This window comes from Lissotriton helveticus, chromosome 4_1, assembly GCF_964261635.1.
Source record: "Lissotriton helveticus chromosome 4_1, aLisHel1.1, whole genome shotgun sequence".
Taxonomy (NCBI): Eukaryota; Metazoa; Chordata; class Amphibia; order Caudata; family Salamandridae; genus Lissotriton; species Lissotriton helveticus.
This window is the reverse complement of record NC_136063.1, coordinates 1,110,283,434-1,110,301,195: the sequence shown is the minus strand read 5'-3', so window position 1 is coordinate 1,110,301,195 and position 17,762 is coordinate 1,110,283,434. Positions and strand designations below refer to the sequence as shown.

General features: G+C 42.7%; 1 protein-coding gene across 1 annotated transcript in view; it reads left to right on the top strand.

Moving 5' to 3' along the window:
• LOC144828114 (dynein axonemal heavy chain 5-like) overlaps window positions 1–17,762 on the top strand; it is a 1,079,012-nt gene that overhangs the window by 201,898 nt on the left and 859,352 nt on the right. The gene's annotated exons all lie outside the window — the stretch shown is intronic.

Genomic DNA, 17,762 nt, shown 5'->3' with positions numbered 1-17,762 from the left:
GAAAGCGCTGGATTGCGGAGGGGTAAAATGTACTATTCCCACTCCAGTCAATGCTACAGTAGGGAAAGCGCAGGATTGCGGAGGGGTAAAATTTACTATGCCCACGCCAGTCAGTACAACAGTAGGGGAAGTGTTGGATAGCGAAGGGTAAAATGTACTATTCGCACTCTAGTCAGTTCAACATTAAAAACAAACAAAATATCTTCAACAAAATAAAATATTTTTAATAACTAAGTAAAATAAATTTATAAATATGTTGAAAAATAAATATATGGATACATTTTAAAAAGTAAAAACATAATGTTAAATACATATCAGAAATACCTAAAAATATTATTAAAATAAAACACAAAAATGGTTTTCATACAAATAAATATTTTTATTTAGAAATTATTTATTACCGAAAACATTAGTTATTACATACATTTAGTTTAGTTGCTTCCCACTCCATAGCACCACAAAACTGACAACCTGCACCTAAACATTATTTACACAATTAATATAAATATTCATCAACAAATTAATTTTCATTAGTTAAATATTCATTAATAATTATATATAATCAATGTACTTCCAACAATATACCCACACAAAACACACAACACATTTAATTATTAGATTAATAATTATGATTAATTTTAATAAATTTATTAATTGCTTATAATTGATTTACTTCCCACCCCATGCCACTACAAATTCCAGAACCCACATCTAAAATGTACAAAACACATTTATTTGTGCAATTAACATAATGATTAAGTAAACAAATAATACTAATTAAAAACAAAATTATAATTCATTAAAATTAATTAACATCCCCCCTTTGCCCCTATCATCCCCACAACCTGCACATGAAACTGAACTTTAGAAAAATGAATTATACAATTAAAATACATTTTCAATTAAGTAACTAATAGTTTTTAACAACTAATTATAAATTGAGTAAAATTAATTTACTCCCCACCCTTTACCCCATGAACCCAAATCCCACACCCTCAAAAAAATGAATTAAACATTAACATAATTATCAATTGCAAATTAGTTACTTCCAACTCTTTGCACATATTAACCCCTCAAGTGGCACATACAATTTATTTTTACACAATTACCATAATGAATTGTCAATTAATAAAAAATGTTAATTAACACCTAATTATTGATTTACTAAAATTAAATTACTTCCCACCCGTTACCCCTATTAGCCCCACAACCTGCACCTAAAATATTACACAATTACCATATTTGATGCTCAATTCATTCATTAATATTAATTGACAACTAATTATTAATTAATTAAAAATAAATTACTTCCCATCTTTTACCCCTATAAAGCCCACAACTCACACATAAAATATATCCCCCAAAAATTAAAAGCACAATTAACGCTATTAAATATCAATTAAATATAATTAAATAAAAAAGAATAATTCATTTATTATAATTAAATTACTTCCGACCCTATTCCCCTATAAACCCACAACCTGCTACAGAACTAAAAGACGCAAAATGTTATTAAATTGAATGTAGTAACTACTAGAAATGCAACACAAATATTAAAAAAACATAAAAAATACATACACAAAAAATTACAAGACATACATTTAAAATATATACTAAAAAACATAACACTAATTAAAATACGATATTTTACACAACTATATTTTTGCAAACGATATTAATGACTTCTATAGTTTTTTAAAATCAATATTACTTACCTTTAAATCGATATTCTTGACAACGATATTCTTGCACTCGATATTTCCACTACACGATATTTCCAACTCGATATTCATGGAGTTCGAATTTTTTCGCCTCGATATTCGTCTCATTAACATTCTTAATGTCTTAACTGTCTTTCCCTTCTTTTGGTAGTACCACTATTGTGGCTTCAGCTGCAGAGCCAAATACACCACCCTTTGAGACAAGTGAGTTTAAAAAAAATATATATTTTACATTTTTTGGGGGGAGTTTTATATAGCGCTAGCTGGACCCGAGGGTATCAGAGCGCTTTACAGCAAGTAATTTATGTGCAAATAGGCAGTACAGAGTATAGTCAAACATGTGGATCAAGCCGGGTATAGGGCGAACCAAGGCGCAGTCGCGCAGACGGGCATGAAGGTTGAAGTTCAAACAAGGCGGGCCCCCCAAAAGTTTCTTTTTCACACAGGACGAGTGTCCAGAAAGTTTTCTTGATCCGAGTCAGTGTCACTGGTCAAAATTAAAAGTTAGAAAGTGTGCAGGCTAGGGTGCATCCTTGGCTTCTATCGGTTCGTTCGAGAGCGGTCGAGGAAGAGCATTTTGAGCAGATTTTTGAATTTGGGAAATGAGGGGATCGTTCTGATGTGGGGGGGGTGGAGTTCCAGATTTTGGGGGCGTTTCCGGCAAACAATTTTGATGCTTTTTTTGCTTGTGAGATTTCAGTGGGATGAGTAGCAGAGTGTCGGAGCTCCTGAGGTTTCTGGATTGGCCGGCCTTTTTGAGTTTGGCAGCCAGGTATTCCTGTTTGCCTGTGTGCAGGGCGTTGTGGGTGAGGCAGGCTGTTCTGAAGCTGGCTCTATGCTCAATTGGGAGCCATTTGAGTTCAGGGGAGATGTGATCAAATTTCTTAGTCCCGGTGACCATTCTAGCAGCTGTAGTCAACGTTGTTTTCAGGGGGGTGAGGTGGGATTTTGATGCCCCTGTCAGGGTTGCAATCCTGTAATTAATTCTAGAGAGCACTAGTGCTTGGGTGCTTTGTTGAAGGTGCTTGGGCAGGAGGAAGGAATTCATTTTGTACAGTAATTTCAGATTGAGGAAGGCGCTTTTTGCAGATCTTGAGATATGTTTTTTCATGTTCAGTTTCGGGTCTAAGGTGATACCTAGAGATTTTACCGAATCCGCCAGGATGAAGTTGCCATTGAGGGCATCAATAGCTTTAAGCCATTCTGTGATTTGTGGGTTTTCGTCTTTGTTGGAGATGAAGTATTTCCTTTTTCTCTTGATTGAGTTTTAGGTGATTGTTTGAGAGCCAGTCTTGTACCTCCCTGAGCGTGGCGTTGAGTCTCTGGATGTCAGCAATGGAGGAGGTTTCCGGATAGAGTTGTGTGTCATCCGCATATAGGTGGAAAGGGATGTTGGATTTCCTGAGTAGAGTGGTAAGGGGTTCGATGTAGATGTTGAAAAGCTGAGGGGAGAGCACTGATCCTTGTGGAACACCCCTGTTGACGGGGGGGAGGTCGGATTCAAAGTTTTTAATTTTTATTCTTTGTGAGCGTTTGTGGAGAAAGGAAGAGAACTAGTGGAGGACTGTCTTTTCAAGACCAGCCCTTTCATGTAGAGTCTTGATGAGCAGTTTGTGATCGACTGTATCGAATGCAGCCGATAGGTCTAGGAGGATGAGAAGGCAGTATTGGTCTTAGTCCAGTGAATTGCGGTTTCAGTGCTTCAGCCCTTTCTGAAGCCAGATTGGTGGGAGTCTAGGAGATTGATTTTGTCCAGGTGTTGGGTTAGCTGAGGAAGTACACATCTTTCCAGGATTTTGGACAGATGGGGTAAGTTTGATACCTGTCTAAAGTTGTTTAGATCCTCAGTGCCTAGACCAGGCTTTTTCAGCAGTGGCGTGACTTGGCCAACTTTGAGGCAATCTGGAACGACTCCCGAGCTCAGTGAGCTGTTAATGATCTTGCACCATAGCGGAGCTAGGACGAGCTTCATGTCCTTGGTCACTTGAGGGGGTAATTAATCCAGGGCGTGGGATGAGGGATTAGCATTGGAGATTAGGTTGATTACCTCTGCTTCCTGAATGGGAGAGAAGAAGGACCATTGTTTTGGGCGGTTTAAGGAGGTGCAGTTGTTTGATTCCGACGCCTGGATCACGGCGGAGGGGATGAGATTTGACCCAAATGCGAGGTCGATCTTAGCAATTTTGTCATTGAAAAAGATGGCGAAGTTTTCACAGCGTTCATCGGATGCCTGAGTTGAGGATGTCACTGGCTTAGAGGTTTGATGATATTGAAGAGTTCTTTGGGTGAATTAAGGGTCGAGGCAAATGTTTTGTAGAATGCTACTGTGTAGCTGTAAGGGCCAGGGGCTTTGCCGGCAGAGAGAGACTTTATTGCTGCCCGTATTTCTTCACGGAAAATTGGAGCGGTATGAAGGGCTCTGCCTGCTGGAGTAATGGTGGGGAGAGAGTTCAAATATACGGTACAGTCAAGTGGGTTGATATGGTGTTTTGGTGTGTAGAGGTCTGAGTAGTAATTATGGAATACCTCTAGAATCTCTTTGTGGGAGGTCACTGTAGTGTTTGAGTTGTTTCTATTGGCAGTGGTAGCGCATCTATTTTTAGAGTACTTTAAATAGCTTGCAAATGTTTTACCAGCTTTCTTTCTTCATATCAGTTTCTCTGTGTTCGGCTTTCCAAGGTTTGAGTCTTGGCGTCGGCTCAACATTCTGGAGTTCATGGGTAAATCACTAAGGGCCCCATTAGGATGGCGGGCGGATCGCCCCCGCCCGGCCAGCGGTAGCTACCGCCGGCCCGGCGGGAGCAATCCGCCCGCCATCCTCTCAGCAAAGACCCCCCCCCCGCCATATTAAAATGGCTGGTGGTCCGCGGCAGACGGAAAGACCGTCTGCCGCTTTTATCCCCGGTCGACAAGTCGACCAGGCGGAATAGGGTTTATTATGGTGGCGGTGTCTGTTAGACACCGCCAGCCATATTATGATGTGTGCTGGGACATGCCTTTCCGCCACGGAAAGGCATGCAGATTCTGCCTGCAGGGGCTGTTGCAGGCCCCCAGGGACTCTGGGGGTGGAGGTGCACACCCCCTGCAGTTCCATGCACAACATGGCAGGCACCGCAGGGTGCCTGCTATGTTGTGCATGGAAGTGCACAACATGCCTTCCTGGCATTGTGGCGGGCGGTGCTGAGTGCACCACCCGCCACAATGTCAGGAATGCAGGATGCGCCCGCCACTGTGGCGGGCACATCCTAATGGCCCCCATGGGACCCCCGCCCTTATGGCGGGCGGTCCCATTTCACGATAGGATGACGGGCGGACAAAGTCTGCCATCCCAATAGACCCCTTAATCTCTACCTGCCTATAAACAATGAAAGTGCCGTTGTTTAATGTAACTAACGCTCACGTAAATTGGTACAATACCTTCGGGTCATATGCTATATAAAAACTGCAGAAAAATGCACAAAGAGTTAAAAGCAAAGGGGCATATTTATGAGTTTTCTGGCGCAGGGCAAACTCACCTTGCTATGCAGCCCTTTTAGGGTGACCAACCATCCATAAATTTCACTGACCGTCTGTTATTTTAGTATAATGTCCGTAAGGTGTCTGTAATTTGGGGTCCCCAAATTAAGGATGCCTTACAGACATCATACTAAAATCAAATTGGTGAATTTTAGAAAGGTATGCTGTTCCCCTGCGAGAGGCCCCATGAGTTTAAAGGTTTTCACTTGGGGCCTCCCGCACTTCTCTTTTAAAGTCTAGACTGAGGCTGCCTGCAGCAGCCCCGCCCAAACCTCGCACATACTGTGGACTGGCCCATTGTCATTCTGAGACTGCAGCTGATTATCACATATAGAATGACAATAGGACCTATTGTAGTGACAGCATGTGGTGTGCCTTCACCTGCATCAGACTAGGGCAAGGCATTCTGCTTTTGTCTTGGCGCCATTCTAGAGAAAATAAAAAATAAAATAACTGTAGGCGGCAGAGCATTCATTTGTGCAAAAACTCCACATTGTCAAGGTGGATATTCATGAAGGGTAGAAGTGATAACCACTTTTGAAATAGTATTCAGTTCAGTTTCTGATGTCCCTGAAAATATTATCCCTAAATAAATATAAGGTGCAAGGTAAAGAAGTAAAAATGAATGCAATAGGCTATTCAGCAAAGTACTTCTTAATGTCAAGGGACTGAAACAGCATTTTCTCAGTACATTGAAAAGTAAGATTTAAACATACAAATAAAAAAAACTATTTAATATTTATTGTTACATTAGTACTAATCTTTATTGCAGAAAGGGCCTGATGTTGCTTTGCTAAGCTGCGCGCAAAATGAAAAACTGTGAAGTGCCCGATTGTCTCAACCTTATATAAACTTATTTTGATTTGTACTTGTTTTGGTTCTCTATTTACTTATGTATATTCTATGAGGCAACCTCCTCTGATATGTCAGTAAACATATGTTTTGTCCTACATTTCTGTCCTGAATTTTTACCTTCTGTCCTGAATTTTAGTCCTGAATTTTGGCCCTTTTTACTGAATTTTTAAACTGACCATCCTGAAATCGTACCCATGCCAGTTGGTCACTCTATGCCCTATGTCACAGGGAAGGGGCAGGAATGAGCCTTATTTAGCCAATAGGGCACATTCCTGTCCTTTTCCCTTCCACTGGCGCAGCGTCATTTTGCCAGCCTAGCACCAATGCAGGCACCCTTGCACCATAGCTTTTTGGCGAATTCCCAGGTTTTCCAGGTTTGGTAAATCTGGAAATGCATAAAAAACCATGGGAGTTGGGTGGGAACACCCACGCTGCACTCATGGAATGCCTCCCTTGCACAGAGTGATGCAACACAGTGATTTGTACCGAGTTGCATTGCTCCAGCTTTTTTAAGCCATTCAAAGCCACACAAAGTGGCTGTGCTTGGCTTCAAAAATATCACTTAAAGTTTGTGTCATTCTTGCTCCACATTGTGTGGTACAAGAACAATGCAAACCGGGTCATAAATATGGCCCAAATGCTTAAAATAAGGAAACATACACAGATGCACATTTCCTGGATGATTTGCACAAAGTGAATCCAGAAATCCTGGATAAATCGCGGCTTCCCCGTTTAAATTGTGTGATCTTAGGCAAATATTGTATTTCACCAGAATTAACGCGTAAGACAGCTCTTTCAAATATTTGAGTTCAGAATACCTGTTGTACCAAAACATATTGTGATGGATGTATTAGATTATAATGGTGCACTATAGTAATCTGGAACACTAACAGTGTTTAGATGACGATTATCTCGCCTCAGTGCACTAATGTTTCATGTTTAAAAACTTGTAACATTGCCTTAATATGATCCATTAATGTCAAACGAAATACACTTTCTTTAAGTTTGAAGTGGCTTTATCATATTTTACATGGTTTGTTTTATGATTCGCATAGTAAACATTTTCAGGGCTCTGCTTGTGCACTCGCTCTTAGGGGGTCATTACGATCGTGAGGCACTTCTCCTCCCGCCAAATTACAACTGCGGGCGGTGTGCTGGCGGATGCAAAGTCTGTCCACTAGGGGTCCGCCACAGGCAATCGTTATGACTGCCTGTCGAACCCACCCGGCATCAATAATAAGGTGGCGATGCCTAGCAGGCACCGTCCGCCATATTATGATGCTGCCTCCCCACCAGCCGGTGTATGGCGGTGTGACTGCCATTCACAGGCTGGTGGGGATTGCATTTGGGGGCCCGTAGCGGGCCCCCCCCTTGTTTTGGGGGAGGTGGATGTGCACAGGGGGTTAGATACCCCCCTACATTTCCATGCACAAGGTGGCAGGCACGGTGTGCTGCCTGCCACATAGTACAGGGATATCCAAACAGTGCATTTCAGACATTGCGGCGGGTGCTGCAGCCAGCAGCACCAGCCGAATTGTCAGAGATACACGATGCGACCGCCACGGTCGCATCATAATCTGAATGGCGGGACCGCCGCATTACTAGTGGACGGTCCCAAACCCAGGCACAATGGCGGACGGACGGAAGTCCGTCCACCATCGTAATCGGCCCCTAAAATGGGAGCCAGACCCTTGGCTCTACTTTCCCTGCAATCTATTGGCTCGCCGACCTCTACAACATATGCATCACGCTATTTGACCTAAACAGAAACGTAACAAGCAGGTAAAGGGCACTTTAAACATTCAGCAATTTATTACTGTCAAAACTGCATCATATCTAAATGTTTGCTTGTGTAAGGAACCGAGCTTCGTTTACTGCCAGATTATCTGTAAAGGAGAACGACTCGATACATTAATGAAAATAAATATTTTGAAATATATACTTTTCTAGTGTTCTTCATTATGATACGGAGTGGTCAGCAATGTTTGTTGCAGTCATCTTATTGTTTTCTCCATTGTATCGCAGACGGCAGGAAACAACCTGCACAATTTTCCTCATGCCTTCTTGTTGATGAATCATTTCCAGGGGATGTGAGGGAGAGTGCCTAATTTTCCATTTTCTTGCTTTCAGTGCCCTTTGTACTGGAATTGCCACCGGCACAAATGCTCTAATGGCTTTTCTTGACCCCTGACCCAAGCAGTTTTAAGTGCCGTTGATGTCAGTGGAACGTTTCGTGGTGCCATGCCCTCAAAAGCATGTTTAATTTACATTTAGCCATTAGTGTGCTCCTAAATCAAAAGAAAATATTTCGAGGTTATTTCAAACATCACCGATTTTGTAAATGTTTGTGGTGTGTGTTACCATTTAAGTTTGTAGGTCAGTGGTTTTCTTTATGTTATGGTTTCTCAGCAGCTGACCCAGTATCCTTTCGGAACCCATGGGGTGTGTGTGTGTGGGGGAGGGGGGGGGGGCTCAATTGTGGTGGGTGAGGTCATTTGCCTCTTGTGGTCGGGCCCTTCCTTCTGTCGCTCTACGATCTGGGCCATGTGGTCTCGTTGGCTCTTGACTGGCACTGCTGGCAGTCAAAAGCTCCCCAGGAAGATAGTGGGGGTGGGGAAGCACAGCGCAGACCTCGACAACCAGCCAGCCTACAGCCCAGTGCTTACCTTTTAGTGAAACAAAAGTACTTTAATTTCGCAGCTAATCAAAATACTGCACATTCAATTAAGGTTTCTTTTACTGGATTCTAATCTCATCTGCTATCCTCTGCGAGGGATTACTCCCCGCCCCCCGCCCACGGTGCCCTTTTGTCACTATATGGGGTCACTGATTCCCAAGGTGCTTGATATGGACCGACTATAGGCTGGCGCAGTTCACTTTGCATTACCCCACTGGTGAGATGTGTAAATCGGTTCAACAGTCTTTACTTTTTGAGTTCACATGGGAAGAAGTTTAAAGTTTATGTGGCAGACAGTTCCATGCACTGAGTCTTTTGTGCCCATCATTCAAGACACTGTTTTGCCTGCGTGGTGGACATACAGATCCAGAAGTGTCAGCAGGTATGTTCTCCGGGCCCGCTCCTGCGGTACCAGCTTGATTGAAGCAGGGGCCAAGGCAACATCTGTCCAACCGTAAGCCAATTGGTGTGACCAGCGTGGCACTCCTACATGGGGGACACTTGTATTTGACAATCGTGGCCTCCTTGGCCATATGCAGATGGCACTTGACCTCAGCAGTTTCAGCTTTTTGCCTCATTTTGAATGTGTGTTTGTCTTTAGCAGTTGTGGCTTCTGGGCGAATTAAGGCTTCAACTTCAGTGGTGACAAGGAATCGTCAGCTCTGATGTCAGGGTGCAGCATCCCTAGTCCATCAATTCCTCAGCAGCATGATGAACGAAACATTAATGGTTTGCTCATGAAGGTTTTGATGCAGCACACAGTGTCAGTGAGGTTTGCCTAGGAGACAGGGAAACCCTCGCAGCCTAGGTCCCTCCTAGCTTCACTCTTAAAGGTCCTATTACAGTTCACAGCTGAATCTGCTCAGGGGACAGGGTGGATCTCTCACTCCTGGCTTTGCTCCCACCCGCAGCCAGCTTCCACTGGATGCTCCTTATGCCAGGATCTAACTGACCTTCTGCTGGACATTTTCTCCACTGCAGGTCCAGTCACTCTCCTTCCTTCTCTGAACAGACAGGCAGATTTCAAAGCTCTAAGCAGACCCTCTTGTCCTCCAGTAAGAAATGCAGACTTCAGGTGATGTCTGCTTAATTCTTGAAGTCTTGTATCATGGTGATCTCAGCTCTGCTCACACAGAAGTCCTTCAATAACCCTGAGGAGAACTCACGTTGTTTGTCATGAAGAACTTTGAGCTGGAGTTAAATGAGGCACTTTGGATCCCCCTTTTATATTTATTTTGAGGACAGGAGAAGTTAATCCACTTTCTAAAGCCCCAGCAGTGGTTTGGGTTGTTCTCTTTCAGATGTTTTAAGGCTGCTTCCCAGACACAACTTTTATTCAAAATGATAGCTCTCACAGCATGTAGCAATGATGCTGACTCCAGGTAGAGTATCCAAATCGAGGGCAAAATGAAGTGTAAGATCTCCGCTACTGGCTGCCATCAGCCCTTGAGACAGACAAATGGCAGGCCCAGTCTAGAAGTTTCTGAACTTGAACAACAGATAGCCCCATCCCGCCCCTCAACCCTTCCATCTAGTAAATGGCCATTCTAACGAAGAACTAATCATCAGCCTTCTGCTAACAAGGCCCTCAAAGAATTTCTGTGGATAGCCTTGTCTCCATCCTTCCTCACTTCTTTGTCTGGATCGACGCCATGATCCAGCCACAGGAATGCATTTAAGACACTTCTACTATCTAGAGAAGCTATATCTGGCCAACTTGTACCCAGTGCTTATTTTGTAAGAAAAAAAAGAAAGCAGGTCTATCATCAGGAAGCCACTGCAGCTTGCACCACACATCGCCCCTGCTATGCTCCCAATTATAGTAAAAACACAGCTACTAGTCAGCACACTCATACAAGGGTAACAATTAAAAATATTTCAGGCCCCAAAGCTTTAAGAATGGCTTGGGCGGTAGGTAATAGTAGTTTTAAATGTATATTGAATTAATAATTAACTTTTGTTGTAGTCATCTCCAAATTACCCAGACAGCACCACCTTGTGGCAGACTGTCACAAGCACCAGTGTTGTCAATTAAGTGCTGCTGCTGAGCACTGGAAACCACCAGTTCAAATTAAGCACTGGTGCCTTGCTAAACCAGAGGCCACCCAGAATGGATACCACTGGCTCCAGTACTCCGACCCTCACCACTTAAATACTCCCACTACTACACATGTGCTACATGCCACTGTAAATACACATACTTGACACACACACAGAATCTCATAAAAAATGCTTCACATTAAATTGGAACTTTACACAAGAGGGGTCAGTAAACCAAGCTCTCCTTTAACAGAGGATAAAAAGGTCTTGTCTAAGCCTAGAACTTCAATTACGCCAGAGTAATCAAAGTAATTTTGGTAATTATGTGTTACTCCTGGATACAGACTTTCCGATTGTAAAGGAAGTACCCCACTTTTGTATTTAGGAGTAATTTGGGGGGGAAATCCTACTCCGAGAGCACATTTAGCAAGCATGAACAGCTGCTCATACTTCTGTTTATGTTCTGTTGCATTTAGTGTTATTTTCATAATGCAAAATGCATCCATTCATTCATTCATCATCAATATAGTGTATTTTGGAGTCAAGATCCCTAAAAACACATCAATCATGTTAAAACATAAAAATATATAGCATTACAATCAAGATAAAATTACATAATATTAAAATGGCAGGTAACACTGTCTTTTGCTCACATAGGAAGTGATGGTAAGTTACCTGTAAAATACCCACTCACTATTCATTTTCTGTTGTACTTAGCACTATATTTTAGAGCAAAATGCATCATCGAATCCATTTTGGATGTGAGGGGGGCATTTCTGCATTACGAAAATAAGGCTAGATACAGAATTTCTCTTATCGCACAATTATGCGTAATCTCTCAGCATTTGTGGTTAATTGTCAGGGACTGTCCGGGACTAAGTGGGGAACACAGTCAGGGACTTGGACAAGGACTGGGAACTGGGTAGAAGACGTACACAGAAAGGAGGAGTACAGTGCTGCCCAGGATCATACAGGGAGTCAGAGGAGAAAGAGGGATCCAAAGGGGAAGCCTGTACAAGTCAACAAGATGGGTAAGACTCAGAAAGGAAGGGCACTCACAAGGCAATTTAGCATTCAGACTAACTACACCCAGGACGGACATGCAAGACATATATATAATACAACATTAACAATAAAGGGGGGTGTGGGGTAAAGCACTCAGGAGCTCCACATGGTAAGACTGAAGCTCAGTAAGTTTCTTACCCGCAATTGCTGTTACAGATACTGACTGCAAATACCCACATGTAGGATATGCAAGCAAAGGCAGGGTCTGTGGAGCTTATACCTATAGTGATGTTATAAATGTAACTCAAAGACAAAACTCACAGTGAACAAGAAACACCACCTAGGTAGTCAGCTGAGCCCACGGACCCTGGCGATCAAACAGGAACGCGCAAGGCAGTAACAGCAAAGGGGTAGAACTAAACACAAGCACAATAGACAAGGAGCTAGCAAGGAGGGGTGCTTAACAGGAAAGGAAGGAAATGACAGGGCACACTTGGCAGAAAGCAGGTAACAAACATACAAGGTAACAGAAGTAAGACAGCAGAATAGAAAGGCAACAAGCTAGAACTGGAACCAAGGAAATGGGAAGCAAGGCAGGGACTGGAAACGGATATACAGAAGGGGAGGCTACAAGGGTATACTAGAATAGTGCAGGTTAAGGAATCAAGAAAACAAAGTAGCAGAGAAGGCAGTGCTGGGGCAGGAACAAGAAGTGAGCTAAGGCTCAGGAGTCAAGGCAGCACTGCAGACAGTGCTGGTTCATGAACAGGGAACTACCAAAGCTTCAGGAGTCAAGGTAGCACTGCAGGCAGTGCTAGTTCAGGAACAGGGAAATTACTAGAGCTTAGGAGTCAAGGTAGCACTGCAGGCAATACTGGTTCAAGGAAACAGGACATAGCTACAGCTCAGGAAACAAGGAGTCAAGAGAGCACTGCAAGCAGTGCAAATCAGGAACAAGAAATAGCTAAGCCCAGGAACAAAGAATAACTATAGCTCAGGAACTCAGGAAACAAGGTAGCACTACAGGCAGTGCTAATTCAGGTACAGGGAATAGCTATAGCTCAGGAACTCGGGAAACAATGTAACAGTGCAAGCAGTGCTAATTCAGGAGAAGGCAAACGGCTGCAGTTCAGGAACAAGGAATACTAAGGCTATAGGGTCAGGGTAGCACAGCAGGCAGTGCTAATTCAGGAAAAGGGAAAACAGCAGCAGGTCAGGAACAAGGCATAATTAAAGCTCAGGAAACACTGGAAACAAGAATAGCAAAAGCTCAGGGAACTCTGGAACCAAGGATTAGTCTCACCGGTAAACAGCTACAATGACCAACCTTTGCCTGAAGGGAGCTGGGGCTTAAAAGAGCTCACAGTAATCACATACAGCTGGTGTGAGCAGGCTAGCAGCAGCCAGCCACATGTGAGCTGAATTACTCCACCCATCCTTGGCCTGCAGGGGTGGAGACAAAGCAGTGAGCAGGGAATTCTGGGTAATGGAGTTTCAGGCATGAGTAGGCTGGCTTTAAGCCTAAGCAGGCTGGCTTTCACAAAACCCGGCATGGATTGGGAATGGATGTCAATTCCAAAATAGTGTCCAAATGGCTGGAAGTCAAGATATGCATGCAGGGGAGTGTCAGGAAGCATATTAGAACACTGGAGAGTCCCACAGTTCAGCCCCCTGGTGGTGGACACGAGAACACAGGGAGCGAATCGTGACAGTAATTAAACATGATTACGTTACAATGAATTATATGAGTTATGCCCACCCCTAGACTTGTCATACTACTGATTCACAAGAAATCAGTATGCTGTCACTACCGCTGTGAGAAACTGGGTTGCTGGCTGAGGAGGGTTGTGAGCCTTTCTAAAGCAGCAGCCACAATCCTTGTCAGGTTGAACCATAATAAGTCACGAAGTTTACCTGTGCTCAACCCTCTGGTAGCCTGCCACAAAAACGGTTTTGCTTAACTTAGAGGCAATGTGTAAAGTATGCAGCACTTTAACAGTAATAAAGTGAAAACACAACACCAGAAAAATAAAATCTCACACTAAGTAAGAAAAATAGAGCAAAATGCAATTCATTATTTTTAATTAAATGAAATAATTGTTGTCGTTGCTGGAGCCTTGCCTTGGTGGTCACCACCGACTGTTCATGCCGTAGCATGAAATATAGATCTTGCTTTGCTGGTCATCCCTGAAGGTCGCTATGGTGTGAAGAATAAGGACCACCAAAGCGTTGCATTGGTGGTTAGTGTGGGTGGCAAGATCTTTGCACGAACAGGTCCATTCGCAATCGCAAAATGCTCAAAACTTCAGGGTTTCTAATTTTCTTCTAGGGCTAGCTCAAAAAATGCCACACCAAGGTTTCCAGGGTCTAGGAGGCATCTCTTGGGAATCAGAAACTCACTCCAGGAGAGGTCAGCAGGGCTTAAGCAGGTCCAGTTGCTGGTATAGGCACATCCAGTTCAGCAGGCCAGCTGAGCAGTTGAAGAGAGGCCTCTGGAGTGTGTTGTGTCCCTGTAGCTCATAACTGGAGGCCATCTAACTAGCCCTTGGAGCCAGTCAGGTAGCCTGGGATGAAGGGAGCAGGTTCAGTTTTCCTTCTCAGATTGTGGGGCAGGTCCCAGGCAGCAGTGCAGTCCTTCTTCCATACTGTCCACAGGTCCTGGAGTTTACTGTAGAGTGGGTCTCAGAATTTCATTTTTATACCTGATGCTAGCTTTGAAGTAGGTGAAGCTTTTGGTGTTTTCCCCCTAAAGAGGTGTCTGTTTTTTCCTTCTTCCCTGCCCTGGTCCCTGTCTGTCTGAAGTCAGAATTGGCTAGTGTGAAGTTATTTTGGGTGTGAACTGAGGCAGTGCCTTTGAAGTGCAAGTAGGGCTGTGCACGGCTCCGCCTCCCCATCCTGCCACCACTAAGTCCCTCTATTGTGTGGTTGTCTGGGAGGAATACACAAAGGCCTTCTGCCAAGTACACCTAGTCATGTGAGACAGGAAACAGGCTTATGCAACAAATGGTTTGGATAAGAAAATGCTAACTTTCTAAAAGAAGCATTTTCAGAATTTGACTTAAAATCAGAATTTTTCAATAAAGAGGATTTTAAATCACTATCACTGAGACACAAAGCAAGATATTTCTACCTGCTCACAAACAGAAGTTATCATTTAGTACATGTAATAAGGTAATTCAATGGTATCCGATGGGAGAGGTAGACCTCACAATGGGGAAAAATTAATTTGTGAGTGTTTCACTACCATGACATTGAAAATTTTAAAGTTCTTGTTAAACCTTTTAAATACAATGCACCCTGCCCTATGGACTGTTTAGGGCCTATCCTAGGGGTGACTTGGATGTATTAAAAAGAAAGTGTTAGGCTTGACAAAAAGTGTATTATGCAAAGGCAAACTGGCAGTTTACGTCTGCAAAGACAGGGTGCAATGGCAGACCTGAGGCATTTCATAAAAACGCTACTTAAGTGGGTGGCACAATAAGTGCTGCTGGCCCACTAGTACCATTTAATTTTACGGTTCTGGATATAATGTTTACCACTTTATTAGGGACTTATAAGTACATGAAATATGTTTATCAGGTGTAAGCCAATTTTACCATGTTTATAGGAGTGAGCACAAGCACTTTAGCACTGGTTAGAAGTTGTACAGTGTGCAGAGTCCTATGGTCAACCAAAACAAATTCAGCATAAGAGGAGGATAGAAGGTAAATATTTTGGGGAAGAACCATGCCAAGATTTCTAGGACTAACAACGGCTTTATGTAACTTATGCAGGGCTTGAACAGTAATACTCTGCTAGCTACGAGGGCATGTATGCTGTGTACCTCCCGGTCACAGAACAGATTCTGAACCTCACATTGGCCAGTATAGGCCTAGACAGCTGCATCAATGCTAGATTAGCCTGATGGCAGGCCAAACATCAAGGCAAGATTCCATTGTCATATGTAGGTTGGGCAGTCAGGGCTGGGCTAAACTCCCAGTTACAATGTAGTAGACACTCCGTCCCAACATATCCATTCTAAACTCCCCTTGCCAATCTGACATGGGAAGACATTTTTTGTTATGAGTTAAGCATTTGACCTTAGACTGGAAAAAGGAAATATTCCTAGAGTGGAGAGACTAGGACAATAGGCACACTTGGATCGACCAGGGAAGCTTTAATGTGTGGCAAGCAGCCCAAGTACCTGACAAAAATACCAAGCCAACCAAATACCGATATTGTTGTGGTGCTTATCGGGCAGAGTAGATGTTGGGACTGCAAGGAATGTTATGAATGCATTGTTATGTCACAGTTGTAGAATGTCAAAAGGTTTCATATGGTGCTGGGGAGCCTTAGGTGGTGTTGGATGTGAATGGAGCATTGTAAACTAATAAACCTAAAGACTTATCTATTCAACTTGTTGCTGTGGGTATACTCTTTTTCTGCACTGGTGACGAAAACAATGAGATAACCATTATTTACCAAAATTGAGCACGATATTAGAAAGATTCCATTTTGGGAAGACAATGTTATAGATTTTTTAAACTAGCGCAGTCATGAAAATTTAGTTCAAATCATGATGAGCATATTTGTGGTCAACTTTTGCTGGGCTGTGAGAATGATAAACGTAGGAAAGAGATATATTTACATGAGAATCCCTTCTTGTTAGCAATCATTGCACTAGCTAAAAGACTAAGACACAGATTTATGTTTGTGGAAGAAATTAAGAACATCAAAATGAATAATGAGACAGTAATTGTCTTCAATGAAAGACGTGTAAAGGAGAATACATATCACACAAATAATTTAGAAGATGAAAGTCTGAAGCAGTCCCAAAGAACAAACTGGCTTTAAACTGTTCATTGTTAAGGTTTATAGATGTAGGGAGGTAGGTCATCTAGCTAATAATCAAAATTGTCCAGAGTGGAAAGTTGTATGCTGAATATGTGAATGCAAATGCCATTTAATTAACTGCTGTAAAAGTAGGGGCAATAAAGGGAAAGATAAGGATGTTTGTGGTGAGATACATTTTGCTGGTTTCAAGAAAGAATGATGTGGGGGCACATGATGAAGTTGTGGTTGGAGAAAAAAAGGTGAAGTTGTTTGTTTCGGGCGGCAAAGTTAACCATAATTTGACAGGAAGTATTATGAATGATATTACAGACAAAGTTGAGCTTAACAAGCATGACTTAAAACTGACTGGCTAACAGGGTAAACCTATAAAGTTAATAGGATACTTTAACAGCGAGCTGGAGTATAAATAGAGATTTACAGCTGGAAAGATTATGTGTCAGATAAGGATGATACCTTTATTAATTGGTGTCATCAAAGTGATTAAGTCGCATTTTTAGACTCAAACACTGAGTCACATATTTAGTTGAGAGATATCGGTTCTCTTAACATGGTTTATCAAGGTCGGATGAGTAGAGCATAGTTTCATAAGGAGCTCCCAGATGTTTTCAGTAATAAATGAAGGTGTCTTAAAGGATACATTCATAAGATAAAACAGTAAGAAAGCATCATTCCTATTTCACTCACTACACTTCTCACTTCAGCTCACATACCCTCACTCACAAAACGGCTTTATCAAAAGAACTCCGCCAAAGAGCCCCTTCGCTGGTGCCTATTGGGCATTGCAGCACCGGCCCGACGAGGAGCACGCCCAAATTATGAAGCATGACACCTTTTGAGATGTATGAGGGCACTTTCTCCATTTGGAGGTTATTGCTAGAGACCTTACTACCACTAATATCATTAGGAACTGCACACCCATGCATTTAAACTAACATCAATAGGGAGTAAATGTGCTGGACCTGTTCAAAAACTCCTGGTTCCTCTTTTTTAAGTATCATTACTATATTGACATGCAGTAGTGGGAGAACTAAACAAACTAAGTGCTTCAGACGTCATTGAGAGGATTGAAGGTAAGGAATGGTTGGCACCAGTTGTAGCCGCTTGCTAGCTGATTG